We start from the raw sequence: 15559 nt of genomic DNA, 5'->3' as shown, positions 1-15559 counted from the left end.
AGGCTCCTAAAACATTCTACTTTTTCTCCCTCAGGAAGTTTTGTTCCTGTCTTCCTCAGACTCCACCTTTGTTCTTCAGATTAGGTTTTCTATTGTATGACTGACTTTCCAAGCCAGAAGCCTAGATTAATCATCAGTCTGTTATTCAACTTGCTCTTCATCTCCTGTCCTTTGCCTACTCCTGCCATGTTTTCCTATGCAAAGTTCTTCTTATTCTTTACCTGAAACTTATTTCCAACTCCTGCTTTTCTTTACTTGTTCTATACCAATCTCTTCCAAGTGGAATTCTCCTATTCCAGAGGACTCTTGAAATATTGATTAATCTTTTTCACCATTGTGTCTCCTGTTCCATTTTTGTGATTCTACTTTTTCTCCATGTCTTTGGCCTCTGTAGTACAATACAGTTTCAGATACAAAATACATTTTAAACTGCAATATAAGCAGTCAATGGTGGTTATCTCAGAATAGCAGATAATTTAAGAAATCCAAAAATGTAGGCAAATTTATACCTATTATTCTATGTACTGGCATATTATACCTATGTTCTATGTAGTGGCTTGGTCACTAATATTTTTTGATAAAAATATTTCCATGAAAATCAATATTATCAATATTTAATCTATATATATATATAATAAAATCATTAGTCCATAACAACATATGTAAAGCTGTATACGATCATTTATTGACTCAATCATCTATTTTTGGCTATTTTGGGTAATGGTGTGTCTTTTCACTTTTACTAATAGCACTTGGGGGAAAATCATTGTGACTGCTTCCTTGTACACATTGATGCTTAGTTATTTCCTTAAAATATGTTCCTCAAGCTGGGAATGCTGCACTGACATTTTTGCATATTGCAAGGACTATTTATTACCATTCCAAAATTATCCTACAGAAAGTTTTATCAATTTTTACCTCTATGAGTAGTGTATTAAATACTTTCTTCTCAGGCAAGCCAATGCTGGGTATTAGCAATTTTAAAAAATTAAACTTCTAAATAAATAGGTAAAAATATTATGCATTAAGAATTATTAAGGACATTAGATTTTTTTTCCTAACATATACTTTCTAATTATTTTCTCAGTTTGTGGGATCTCTAAATTTTATGATTTAAATCTTATGTCACAGAAGCTTTAAAAAATTTTATAGACTCAAGTATTCTATTTGTTGGTTTTTTTTTTTCCCATGTTAGTTTTCCAGTGTAGATATCATTTTAGAACATCTTTCGGCTGGGCATGATGACTCACGCCTATAATTCCTGCATTTGGGAGGCTGAGGCAGGAGGATCACCTGAGGTCAGGAGTTTGAGACCAGCCTGGCCAACATGGTGAAATGATGTCTCTACTAAAAATACAAAAATTATCTGGGCTTGGTGGTGAGTGTCTGTAATCCCAGCTACTCGGGAGGCTGTGCCAGGAGAATCACTTGAACCCAGGAGGTAGAGGTTGCAGTAAGCCGAGATTGCACCACTGCACTCCAGCCTGGGTGACAGAGTGAGACTGTTTCAAAAACAAAAAAAAAATAGAACATCTTTTGCATTATTTTTACATTTATGGAATTGTTTTTCATGTTAATATTTAAATATTTAATTCAGACAAGTTGCCATGCAGTTGGTTAACAATATTTCTTAAATAATATTTCATTTTCTTATTGATTTGAAGCACTGGCTTTAACTTATAATAAAAGTACTATTTGGGGAACATTTTATACTTTCAATTTGTTCTATTGATGTTTCTGCATATTCCCTCCACAGCCTTTAAAATATTGTAAATATGTAAGAGTAACGTTTCATATAATTCTACGTAAAAAAATGTTCATGTTCTGGCTTTGTACCTCATTCTGTAATGAGTCGGTAAGTTTCAGGTGAAATGACTCTACTGCTCATATGGCCTTATCTGTTGTAAAGAAATGGAGTCATAGAATGGCTGGTTTTAGGTTCCTTTCTCTCTGTCCCACAGCAGCCTCATTGCCCTATTGATTCTTCCTGTTATCTCTACCCTAGACTGTATGTGTCCCAAGGTCAAGCACCACTCCCATTCTTGATTCCTCTGTGCCTAGCTTAGATCTAGTATCTTATCCAAGCCTCTGATTTTATGGGGTGTCTTAAACAGTCCAGGCTGATACAATAGAATACCTTGGACTGGTGATTTATATGCACTATAAATTTATTGCTTATAGTTCTGGAGCCTGGGAAGTGCAATTTTAAGGCATCAGCAGATTCAGTGTCTGGTGAGGGCTGCCATCTGCTTCTAAATAGTGCCTTCTTGCTGCCTCCTCTTGTGGGAGAAGGGGCAGGAGCCTTCTTCAAGTCACTTTTTTAAAGGCATTAATCTCATTCATGAGGGTGGAGCCCTCATGACCAAATCACCCTCTAAAGTCACCATGTCTTACTATGTCAACTATGGGGATGAGTTTTCAACATGAGTTTTGGAGAGACACAAATATTCGGATCGTAGCATGAGGCGAGGGCATTGCCCAAGCCATATTGCAAATTAATAAATAGCAGAGGTAGAAATAGTTCTCATATCTTTTACAGTCTAGTCCATTGGTTCTTACTTTTAATTTGTTTCTCAGATCATTTGAATTTCTCATTTACCTGTGTAGACACTGTGGTTTCTGTCGTCAACAACAACAGCAGCAAAGAAATAAAGATAAAGGAAAAAAAGAGGGAGAGTTATTTCGTCAGGTTGACTACCAATGTAATTGCTCTGTTTTCTGATTTTTCTCACCCATCCCTGTTTTTAAGGAAAAGATTTAAATCCTATAAATGTTCTGAATATTTACATTTATTCACCATTAGTTTTTAGTGAAATTCTACTTAAATAGAGCCGTATTTAAGGAGTCCGATTGCAGGGTAAGGTTATAACTCCTTTCTAAGCTTGTTTAAGTTTCATACAAGGTGAACGCCTTGGGAGCCACCTTTGTTTCTGGGTCATGTCTGGCAATAATAGAAACTCAATAAACTGAACTGAACGCTCGCTACCCAATCACGCATCTCCCTTGATTTTTTTCCTTCATGCACAAAGAACTGCTTTTGTGGGTACATAAAGGGTATTTTCTGGTAGTTGTTAAATATTAATATTTAATATTAGTTGTTGTCTATGTAAGTATTCATTTTTATTTAGACAAAAATATCCTACAGGGTGAGCCTCATTCATTGACTTAATTCAGGCATCATCTCTCTTTCTCTCTCTTTCCTATCCCTGCTCTTCTTCCTACCAAAATTTTCCTGATGCCTTCAGGCTAAGTTAATGACCTTTCTCTGTATTCCAATGATACCTGTTTATACTTCCTTCCTGGCACATATCATTTTGCATATTTTGTATAACGATCCGCTTGTGACTGTCACCTCCTCCAGATTATAAATCTAGCAGAGATTTTAAATGTAGTTGTCATAAACATTTCTTAATAAATGAATGTACGTGCAACATGTTTGATTTAGAGCCAGCCTAGGCTAAGGTTCAGGCAGACAGATGATTTATTTACCAATAAATTTCAAATTTGAAATGCCTTGAAAAAAGTTTTAATAAACAGTTAAAGCAAAAATTAAACAGATTTAATAAACAGTTAAAGCATAAATATTCTGTTAGGGATAATTTCCAATCTTACTTTAAAATAACAGCGATCAATCTTCTTCTTGAACCATGTGTACAACATATATATATACCAACTATTTACAAGACCCAGGTCTGATGGCATCTTGTCTCTGCAGGAAAGTTAATATGAAATATCTAAAAGAAGGCATCTCCTAGTCTCCTGGACTTAAAGTCACTCAAAGTATATGGTCTCGTCTATACAGAGACATATGTTATAAGGATAAAAATGCATTTAGAAATTTCCATGTTCTTTCTCAATATAGAAATATGTGAGTTACCATAGCAACAAGTGTTATAGATTCACTTATTCTCTTTTTATTATTAAAAAAATGCAGAAGCTGAAATATTTTATAATTAACTTTGCTGTTGATGTCTAGGAGAATATTTTTGTGATCCTCTAAGATACTTGAAAGAATATGTTAAAATGGGAATAGAAGAATCTTTCTTAATAAAAAGTCATTGAACTATCACACACACACACAAAACCATCAATCCACATATATTTCCAAATAACATGAAACCTTCCAGGGTAGGGCAAATAATATTTTGTTTTTGCTATTTGGATATGAAATGGAGTCAGATTTATTTTAAGAGAACAATACCAGAAACTTGAAATATAAATAATGACCCGTTAAACGCTGAATGCTTTCCTTTTTTATATATAACTTCCAATAACAAAGGAGCCTGTTTTATGCTTTTTAAATAAACAATACATTAATGACCAAAATGTACCTCATTAAAAAAAAAAATTAACCCTTGAAGAAATTAAGAAAGACTCTGAAGGAAATAGAAGAATTACAGATGTTGAAATGATAAGCATACTATTATCATACTGATTAGGATGGAGAATTTAAGTTGGTTTTAAAAATATTGAACTGAAACATTCAGATACTCAATTAGGAGAGTCACCAAGCAATACTGTGTTTTTCTAAAAGTCCTACAATTATATCCTGTGCTTTCCCTTGTAGCTTTGGACTTAAAGCTTCATCTGAGTGCTCGGCTCTGCTTGGATGTTTCACAGGTTCTGCAGCCCCGAGCTGAAGTTATGGTCTCCAACCAGCCCCTACCTATTCTCCCTTCCTGCTTTTCCATCTCCATAAATGGCAGCACATCTATCCACGGGCTTAAGAAACACCAGGACCCTCTTATAGAGTGTCTTACAGTATCCTTAAAGACTCCCTTCTCCGGGCAGATCACGAGGTCAAGAGATCGAGACCATCCTGGCCAACATGGCGAAACCCCGTCTCTACTAAAAATACAAAAATTAGCCGGGTGTGGTGGGGGGCGCTTGTAATCCCAGCTACTCGGGAGGTGGAGGTTGCAGTGAGCAGAGATGGCGCCACTGCACTCCAGCCTGGGCAACAGAGGGACACTCCGTCTCAAAAAAAAAAAAAAAAAAAGACTCCCTCTGCACCCGTTCAAAACCACTCAATAACCTGACAATTATTTGCCTACTAATTATTTTCTGAATTCGTTGCCCTGTCTTCTTTCCTACTTCAGCTTTCTAAAATGAACCCCTCTGTCCAGGTGCGGTGGCTCATGCCTGTAATCTCAGGACTCTGGAAGGCCAAGGCGGGCAGATTGCCTGAGGTCAGGAGTTGGAGACCAGCCTGGCCAACATGGCAAAACACTGTCTCTGCTGAAAATACAAAAATTAGCTGGGCGTGGTGGCGGGCACCTGTAATCCCAGCTACTCGGGAGGCTGAGGCAGGAGAATCGCTTGAACCCAGGAGGTGGAGGTTGCAGAGAGCTGAGATCACGCCACTGCACTCCAGCCTGGGAAACAGGAGGGAAACTCCGTCTCAAAACAAAACAAAACGAACCCCTCCTTCCCTCCTACCTGGGTGACTACAGTAGTTTCCCCAGTGGTCTCTTTCTCTCTGTCTTCTTCTGGTCTTGGCTCCCATCTGTATCCTCCACAGAGTAATGGCAGAGCACTAATGTTAACAACAAACTCTCATTTTCTCACCCAATCCCCTTCCATCGTTCCCACTGACTAAAGACAATCAAAACTGTTTCACATGACATTGACCTGGCCTCTGCCCTCCTCTCCACCCTCACTTTCCTTCATGCTCCAAAGGGATGCCTATGTCTAATAATTCCACGCTGCTTGTCGTTGTAACACATGAAGGCTCTTCTCACTTTTGTGTCTTTGCTTGTGCAATCACTCTTTCCTGTCATTTTCTTTCCTGTGTCCTTCCTCTGATTTTTTTCTTATGCGTCCTATTAAACCACAAGCAGCCTCTCTTCCAGGAGGCCTCCAGGATACCCTAGGTGAGTTCCCTGTCTCTCTGCTTCCATAGCAGCTGTTACTAATCTTTACCATAGCGCCCATCACCCTATTCAATCTACGTTTGGGTCTTTGCTCTACTGTAACCGTTACAAAGTCAGGGACAGATCTTTCCCATCTTTGAATCTTCAGTGCCTGGCATCAAGCTTCTCTGAGATGTCTGGGTGCAGTGGCTCATGCCTGTAATCCCAGCACTTTGGGAGGCTGAGGCGGGCAGATCATTTGAGTCCAGAAGTTTAAGACCAGCCTGGGCCACACGGCAAAACCCACCCTCTATTAAAAATGTCAAAAATTAACTGGGTGTGGTGGTGCGCACCTGTAATCCCAGCTACTCAGGAGGCTGAGGCTTGAGAATTGCTTTAACCCAGGAGGGAGAGGTTGCAGTGAGCTGAGATCGTGCCACCGCACTCCAGCCTGGGCGTCAGAGTGAGACCCTGTCTCAAAACAAAACAAAAAAAAACAAACAAACTAAAACTTCTCTGAGGAGAGAAGGCCAACCTTTTCACAGGATTAAATATTAGGTAATATAATTTAAGGTTATTGATATGATGCTATTACTTCTGGTGTAGTTGTCTGCTAACTCTTTTTCAATTAAGAAATTTTTTATTAAAAAGTTCTTATTAGACATCTCATTTTGAATCAAACTTAAAAGCTAAAAAGAAGAATACTGAAAAGAAGGCAGCGTCAAGTTTTAAAAAGAAGACATTACTGCCTGCTCTTTGCAGAACAGATTTGAGCAGTTTCTGGATATTGTTCCTGTGGGCACATGGGGGTAACATGCTGCATAGGAACACAGAGCTGTAGACACACGGTATCCAGGAGGAAACAATACTCCTGGGTGTTAAGGAAAGAGGGAAAAACAAACCCCAAACCTTTAGGTTCTGTGATCTCCAGTGATGAACCCACTGCTTGCTAGCCTGAGCTCCCAGCTCTGGGTAGTGCATTCCACACTCCTTCATTCCACTGGGCACCACTGAGTGAGCAGACATGGCCAGATGTGCTGGTTACACTGCATTCCAGAGGCAGGATGGCATAAATTGGTTTCTAATGGCTCAGACAAGTAAGCGTGCCCCACCAAACACCTCACTTACCAGAAGGAAATGAGTTATGCATTAAGGACCACTCTTCATTAACCAATATGAGTTAAAGGGTTGTGTGTTCAGAAGCTATTCAAAGGCTTTCCAAATGGCACACATCTTACTTAACCTTTGCAAACAGAGGGCCAGTCAGATTTTGAATCTGAGGAGGAGTTAAGGTTATCCATTACAGCCACCCATAAGCTTTCTTGGAAAATATATTGCTGTCTGTGCAGGGAAGGACAGCATGACTGGGTATTTAATGTGACAACCATTCGTGCTTTGCAAGGGCAACACAAAAAGGAGATTTTTAGACGGTTTGCTGGTCTCTGATGGTTTCACAAAGATCAAGAATGACATTTCCATTAAAAATGGCCCAAATACTTTCATTGCATTTTAAGAACCTCAGACTTCAGAAAGAAGCCAAGATGTCTCTCTGTCCATTCCAGTTGACCAGCAGTCACTGTCAAAGGCAATATCTAAATGGCTACAAGATGTGATCTGATTCCATACATTTCAAAAGGCGATTCTAGAAATGTAACACCAAAAATTTTAATAACTTTTTTCTGCCTGAAAATGAATATACACATTTATATTCTCCTGTGTATTAGTAAATTGTTGAATTTTTAGGAGTATTAATACTGTGTTATCTTTACTAGAAATAGCAATTACTATAATGGGCATTTGCATAGCATGTCATGTTTTAGAGTGTACTTCTTCACATTCTAATTTGATCTTTATAAAGCGTCTGTGAAATAAAGAGGAGTCCATTATCTTCCATTTATTTTACAGATTGGGAAACTGTAGATAAGAGAAGTTAAAGTTAAGAATCTGCACTGAATTTCTGATCCTTGATGATAGTCTAGTTTTGAGAGTCATTGATGTCTGGGTTAGACAAAAACTTGGTACGACTTTGATTTTAAAAAATTTGAAATATTAAACTCTCATACATCTATTCTGCTATGAGTTAGTTAGCTAAGAAAGTCACAATTTGACTTCTAGGATTTATGACTAAGGGAACACCATGCGGTTGATCAAGAGGGCTGAGTGAGCTATTTTGTAACTTAAATATTTCATCGTAGATATTGGTCATGGATAATGAACACAACTAGCCACTGAGAGCAAGAAGGCTCAGTGGTGTCCTGGTGCAGGAGCCACAGAAGGTTCTAGAGTTTTGTAGTGGGGTCCCAGTGACCTTGGCACTGTGCAAAAGCTGTGGTCAGAGAGATGACTAGAGAGCCCAGAAGAGAATTCACAGGTGAATGGTATTGTGAAGCAATGGCAAGCTGGGATGTGGGTTTGGTTTTGCAAAGCTCTGCTTTTCTCAATTTCACGTACCTAGGAAGTGCACTTGGATCTTGTTAAAATTCAGATTTGAATTCAGCGGATCTGCAGGGAGGCCTAACCATCTGCATTTTTTTTTGTTTTTTGCAGCCTCCTAGGTAACACTATTGATGCTGGTCCACAGACCATCTTTGACTAGCAAGATTATAAAGAACCACACCAGGAACCTAGCTTCCCTCTAACCCCAGTTCAGCCACTTCTGCTTCTTGGCTTACAAATCCCAAGAGCCAGCTTATGGGATGGGAATGGAGTAATCTCCATTGTTTTATTTTACCAGTCATTTATCTTCTCCCTAGAGAACATACGATTTAGTATCTGCTACTCGATGCCATTCCAATTCATTGCTGAGAAAGAGAAATATAAGTCGTAGACACAGAGACTGTGCATCCACAAATGAAAACATGTTTCTGAAAAGAGCAGTCAAGATATACAGGTATTTCTGAGAGATAAAGCTTCATCCATCATGCAAAGAGGTGACCAAAATATTTCCTTTTCTTTTTTTCGGCCAGAAAAACAGTAGAATAGACCCATGCCTTTGCAAGTAGGAGGGCCCCTGACTCTACTATGCTCCCCTCAAACCCAACTCCTAGCTCAACACAGGCTTTTACTCACAGTGGCCCTGTTTACAAGTGGCAGAGCTGAGTCACAGTGGCCACACGATGCATCCATCTATGCATGTGGATATTCTAATGTATTCTGTAATGAAGAAGATCTTGTTTTAAGATCTTCTGAGATGTTTTTCCCCTCATTAATATGTACAGATTTTTATTATTCACACATTGCATATTTGCGAATTCACCTACTCACTGAAATGTATTTGTAACCCTCCAAATGAATACTGACTGTTGCTTTTTCAGCGGTTTGCAAACAAATGCAGAACACCCAAAAAATCTAAAGTTGCCCACCTGCCTTCCCAGGTGAGGTTGAATAAGGCACGAGGCTGTACCTGTGTCTCAGTTCTCATACTGGAAACAAGTCTCCTTCTCATGGTCTATTTTTCATGGTTTTGTGCCTTTTGTTAGTGATTTTACTGTTTAAAATGGCCCCCAAGAGTAGTGTTGGAGTCTTATCTAGTGCCCCTAAGTGCAAGAAGGCTGTGGTGTGACTTTTGGAGAAAAATCTGTGTGTTATGTAAGCTTTCTTCAGGCATGAGTTTTGTGCTGTGGGCCATGAGTTCAAGGTTAATGAATCGACATGTATATTAAACGGCTTTAAACAAGAACATACACAAAACAAGGTCACGTATTGATTAGTTGATGAAAATGTTGTAATCAGACACTCCTGGGCACCTAGCCCTGTATTTCTCTTAGCAGCAAGCATTCAGTATTTGCTAATTCAGTGTTTGCAGTGACTTTATAGAATATAACTACTGTGAATAATGAGAATTGATTGTAGTTGCATATATTACAACGTGCAAATTCAAAGAAATCAAAGTAATTTAGGATTAAGCATATAGGCTCTGAGTGCAAATTCCAGCTTTACCTTTTACTACCTGGGAGCACTTCTGCTTCCATTTCCTCCCTGTGGTAATATCTCATTCATAAGACTGCAGTGAAGTGTAAAGGATTTGGTGCATCCACAGAAACTCACACATAGGACACATTTAAAATAAGATCTGGGCAGACAGAAAGCACTCAATATATGAGCCGTCACTATTGTTTATTATTTTATAGAGCATGAAACATAGGAAAGCTCCAGAAAAGTGTGTAATGTCACACAATAAGCAGCTGAGCTGAGCTGAGCTGAGCTAGGAACACGGTCCTGAGTTTAACACCAAATTCACAGGGGAAGCCATCCAAGAGAGGAGTGAGACGTGTCTGGAACATGTATACAGCATATGGCTGGCCATTGCCCTAAATATAGAGTTACGGGCTGTGTGTTGAAAGGCAGGATGGGATGGGTCAATCAACAAGGGATGTGAAAAGGGGTGCCTTTGTGTGACTGCAGCCATTTCAGGTGTCAGATCTCAGACCCCTTGGTTTTGCAGCTTTTTATAGAAATGCCTGTGGAAACATAATGGCAGACAGGGGTGACCATAGTTCAGCATTTCAGACATATCATCTTTTCTCTCTAGTGCTGCAGGGGTTATGCTACAAATTGAAAGATCTAGCTACATGAAACGGAGCTGACACATTGAGCCAGGAAGTCTTTTCTTCTGCAGAAAGCTCTGATCTTCAAGTTAGCCAATCTGGAAGGGACAGATTTGACAAGAATAATTCCACATTCTGCACTTGCAGGGATTGCAGGCATAGCAAGGGAATGAGGACATCTGGGATTGAGGAGCTAGGAAAATAAAAACCCTAAAAATCCCAAATGTGAAACTGGGCTAGAGATAGGAGAAACTGGACATAAGATATCCTGGGCACTTCCCACCTCTGCCAGTGGGGCAGCTTCATGCTTAGAGTTGGGAGTGGGCTCCTTGGGGCAAGAGGTGCTTGGAAGGCATCCCTTTTAGTCACTACTCTCTGCACTGTGCTAACACATGTCCTCATTCTGATGTGTCATCCTACCCCAGTGAGGGGAGCTACTGTGTTGCTTTTAGAAGCAGTCTCTTAAAAATACCCAAGCCAGGTGCGGTAGCTCACGCCTATAATCCCAGCACTTTGGGAGGCTGAGACGGGTGGATCACCTGAGGTCAGGAGTTCGAGACCAGCCTGGCCAACATGGAGAAATCTCATCTCTACTAAAAATGCAAAATTAGCCAGGTGTGGTGGTGCATGCCTGTCATCCCAGCTACTCAGGAGGCTGAGGTAGGAGAATTGCTTGAACCTGGGAGGCAGAGCTTGCAGTGAGCCAAGATCACGCCATTCCACTCCAGCCTGGGCAACAAGAGCGAAACTCCGTCTCAAAACAAAACAAAACAAAACAAAAACAAACAAAAAAACCCACCCAGCTTTGCAAGGGGGAAGGCGCTGAAAGGTGGATCACTTGCCTTCTGGTATTCTAAGAGGGGTGGCATGGATGGAGCAGAGGTTTTGCTAAGGATCAAAGAGGAAAGAGAAATCTTTCCAAGAAGAGAGCTAATAAGATGGAGGAGGATTACGAGTAAGTGTTTTAGGCACCCAATGAGGAGCTAAAGATAAAAAAGAATACTAAGTAAGAGTTTTTAAAAAACAACCTGCTGAAGAAGAAAAAACAGTTATTACTGCGGGATGGGAACTGCTTTTCTAGAAAACACAAAGGCCTCCTTTCATTTAATGCCCTCAGCAGTCCTAGGAAGCAGGTCTGAATTCCCTCATTTTACTAGAAGGAAAACAGGCTCAGCAAAATTTTAAAACTTACTCAAAATTATACAGGCAGTCAATGGCAGAGGACAGATTCAAACACGTATCTGTAGGATTTGAAAGCTTCGGCTCTTTGCAAACAAAAACCCCACAAAGAACGACAATAAAAGCTAATATTCATCAAGCACTTTAGAAAGTGCCACCCACTTCTTTGCAGATTTTATGTGCATCAATTAATTCAATCTTCACAGCAATATGATTTATACACAATTATACCTACTTCATGAATTCAGAACCTGAGGCTTAGAGAATGTAAGTAACTTGCTAATAATCATTACAGCTCTGAAAACAGACATTTGAGGGACAACTGCCAGGGGTAAAGAGAGATTTTTACTAACATTTGAATTGGTATTTACACAAAGTCTTGATGTGTGGGTACTGGGGAGTGGCAGGAAGAGGTGGTGATCTGAACTGCAGGGAGCAGACGCTTGACTACTGTGAGGACTCCTGACCCTGCCGTGTTGTCACTGAGAAAATGAAGAATGAGCTAAGCCAGAGCAGAAGGACTGGAGGAAACAGCCTTACACAAAGAAAGAGAAAAATCAGGCCAGGGTACTGGGAGTGAAGGTGGGGAAGTGGAGGGAAGAGAGGACCCTAGCGTCTTTGCAGCTCAGCTCAGTGGCACTGAGCAAGATGCCTGCCATGAGCCAGATGCAGGACAGGAGCTGGGTAGGCGGGAGGCATAGTCCATGGAAAGTCATCTCACTGCAAAACCAAAGAAGTGGTTCTGAGGCCCACTCAGAAGAGGTCTCCATTTTCCCAGGAACTAGTCTAGAAGGAGAGAGCTCAGGGCAGCCTGGAGGCCGGGAGTGCACGGAGCAGATGCCACAGCCTCACGGACTGGGCATAAGGCCTGGAAGTCAAGGACACAGAGAGGGCCCCAAAGGGCACCTTTTCTGAATTAAAGCTGCACTGAGCTAAGGAGTAGCATAGGGCAGTGGCCCCCTCAATGGTTTGTCCCCCATCCCCTGAGTGGCCATGGGGACAGCTCAGGGACAGCTTGATCACATACTGGACCAAAGCTACTGGAGGTGGCAGAGGCATTTGCCTGGACTGAGGAGCAAGTGGAGGAGGGGAGAGCTCTGATCCAACATATAGATGCTGGCAGCAAGGAAGGCCTGATGTTTGCCTCCGATGGGTGGCGGCCAACATCTGTCTTTCTGTTTCCCCAAAGCAAGAGGCTTCCACCACATGCTTTTACTAAGGATGGCTCTGTTTACAAGTGGTAGAGCTGAGTCCCAGTGATGTCTGTGGTCAAATGATGCATCTGTCTGTGCATGTGGATATTCTAGTACATGCTGGGTCAAACGATGCATCCGTCCATGCATGTGGATATTCTAGTGTATGCTGTAACCAAGCAAATCTGTTTCCTGTCCAGCTCTCCAGATCTCAACGGAACATCCCCTTTCTCTGACTCTCAGCTCCTGGGCATAGATGCATCTTGTGCTGGCTGAGCCATGTAACTCCAAGTACGATTTATTTTAAGAGAAAATTGCCCACCTTTTAGAGTAAATAAAGTTGAGAGCAGAACCCAGCAACTTCATTTTCACTTCCTAGTGTAGCGACTGAAGAGTGAGCTTCCTTCAGCTTCAATTGCTCTTCTCAGAAAGTTTTTATTTGCCTTAATAGAAGAAAGCACAGTTTCTAGACCAAAGAGGAAGAAAATAAGACAAGGCAAGGCAAGTAAGTAAAGGACATTTCAGCTCTGACTTTTTTAATCTCCCTCCCTCTCTCTCTTTCTCAGTTTTATTTGTATTCCCGCCAGCAATCAATTACTATATATTGTATGAAGCATCACTGTAATAGGTAAAGGCATGGTATACAAATGACAAAGGAGGAATGTAACAAAATGAACTAAAATATGCATCTAAAGTCATTGTTGTAAATAATATATCTTATAATAAATATCCACAGGGGAGCTGGGAGATAAAAATAGCACCACTGTGTGAAATAAGGACTGTGACTTATTTTCTGTAGAAGCTACTGTTTCTCTGCCAGTGAGAAAAGATGCTAACAAAAGAACGCACTGAGCATGGTCCCTTAGGTATCTTCCCTTTGTGTGGCATGTGTTGTATGTTATGTAAAGAGTTCACTTTGCCCACCTACATGCTTGATTTTTTTTTTTTTTTTTTTGGATTAAAGGAGACCGTCCTACGTGGAACTGTCAGGCATCAGTCAATGTGGGTTGAAATTAACCACAGTGAGTGACTTTCAAGTGGGTTTAATCTGAAGGGAAAATGAAGACAATATACTCCCGAGAAGTTTAAATGGTGGCATATACATGATTTGTTTTCCAAAGCTTTAGTTCAAATAACCAACAGGACAGGAAAAATGAAAGAATAAAAGGTTGTACATTGTATTTGCTGCAATATAGGTGTCTCAACCTAATGAGGCTCCTGGATCCTAGTTTGCTTCTGAATATCACCAGGGGTGATTATAGCTTGCAAAAGTATACTAGAAAAAGGCATGCCTTCCTATGTCTTGAGCTGTAATTAAAGCCACAGGCCATCAGATAGCGAAGAGGCCAGCTGCAGCCCTTCAAACCTTTAGTACCCTGCCATTAAAAATAGATTACAGCACAAAATATGTACCAAAAATAATCCCAATAAAAAATTTGCACATTTGATTACTATAATTGATTTTTTTTCTTCTAGATATGAATAAATGACCCAGGCTAAATGCCAGTTCCTTGCAAAGAATTTCATTTAAGCTTCACTGAATTGAAAAGGCTCAACCAGACTCAACATTTCCAACTTCCTAGCAAGCAGCAGAAAATCTACCTGACAGTTGCTATGGAAACACGAACAGGAAGAGTGAACCACCAGCCTATAAATCCACAGAGAAACCTTTCTTAATTGGAAGGCCTTTAACCCACACATTTTTCTCATAGCTGCAGAGCTTATTTCTAAAGAGATTATTAAATTCCTCAATTGACTTATGAAGGATGCTTCCCACTATATTACTGTGCTTTGGGTTGCGATTTTTTATATCTGTTTCCAAAATTACAAAACAGACCAGGGATAATAAAAGTTAACACAGATGTTTCAATGAAAAATCCATATGATGTTCCGAAAATAACTTCGGCGGCAACACTGAACAAAAAGGATTCCAATACAAGAACCAAGATGGTGTAGACCTATTTGTTTCAAAGCTGTATCTAAGTCACCAAACCTCTTCACTCCCCCTGATTTTGACATATTAATGCAGGTGGAAAATCCTGACAATATTTCCTAATGTTTAAGAAGGCTGACCAAACCAGACATATGAATAAGTTGAGGTGTTGGGATATGTTAATTTTATGCTCACCCTTGATTTTTTTAAATGTTCTTTGCTATTTGATAGCAAATACTAACTAGTATGTGGCTGGCTGAACAAGAAGCAAACACAACTAACCATCTCAGTGAATCTCAATTACATTGGGGTAGTTTTGGTTAACTAATCCATTCTAGGAAGCCCTCACTTAATGTCGTCTATAGGTTTCTGAAAGCTGCAACTCTAAATGAAACTGTGTAGAGTGAAACCAATTTTTCCATAGACTAATTGATATAAACAAGTTGTGTTCCTGTGGCATATTTCTGGCCACAAAAACAACACCAAACATCTATACAAAGACCAAAACCCTTCTAATATTAAACATTAAACTAAATGTGAGCTACACTCATATTTTTTAAAGATTCATAAAAACAAGTCAGAGAATTATTTCCCCAATTATTACAACTCAGAGTCAACCTGAACAGGGCCCCATCCCACCGCAGGGCTCACTCACACACACACCCATGCTCACACAGATGGGGACAGTTTAGACACATCAATTCACCTAACATGCATATCTTGGGGACGTGGGAGCAAACTGGAGTCCCCAGAGAAAACCCACACAGATGTGGGGATAATGTGCAAACTCCACAGACAGTGGCCCAAGCAAAGAATTATTATTATTTTTTTTATCATCAATGTTGTAATGAAACT

This window comes from Symphalangus syndactylus, chromosome 10 (assembly GCF_028878055.3).
Source record: "Symphalangus syndactylus isolate Jambi chromosome 10, NHGRI_mSymSyn1-v2.1_pri, whole genome shotgun sequence".
Taxonomy (NCBI): Eukaryota; Metazoa; Chordata; class Mammalia; order Primates; family Hylobatidae; genus Symphalangus; species Symphalangus syndactylus.
The sequence above is the reverse complement of the archived record's forward strand: the minus strand, read 5'-3'. Positions refer to the sequence as shown.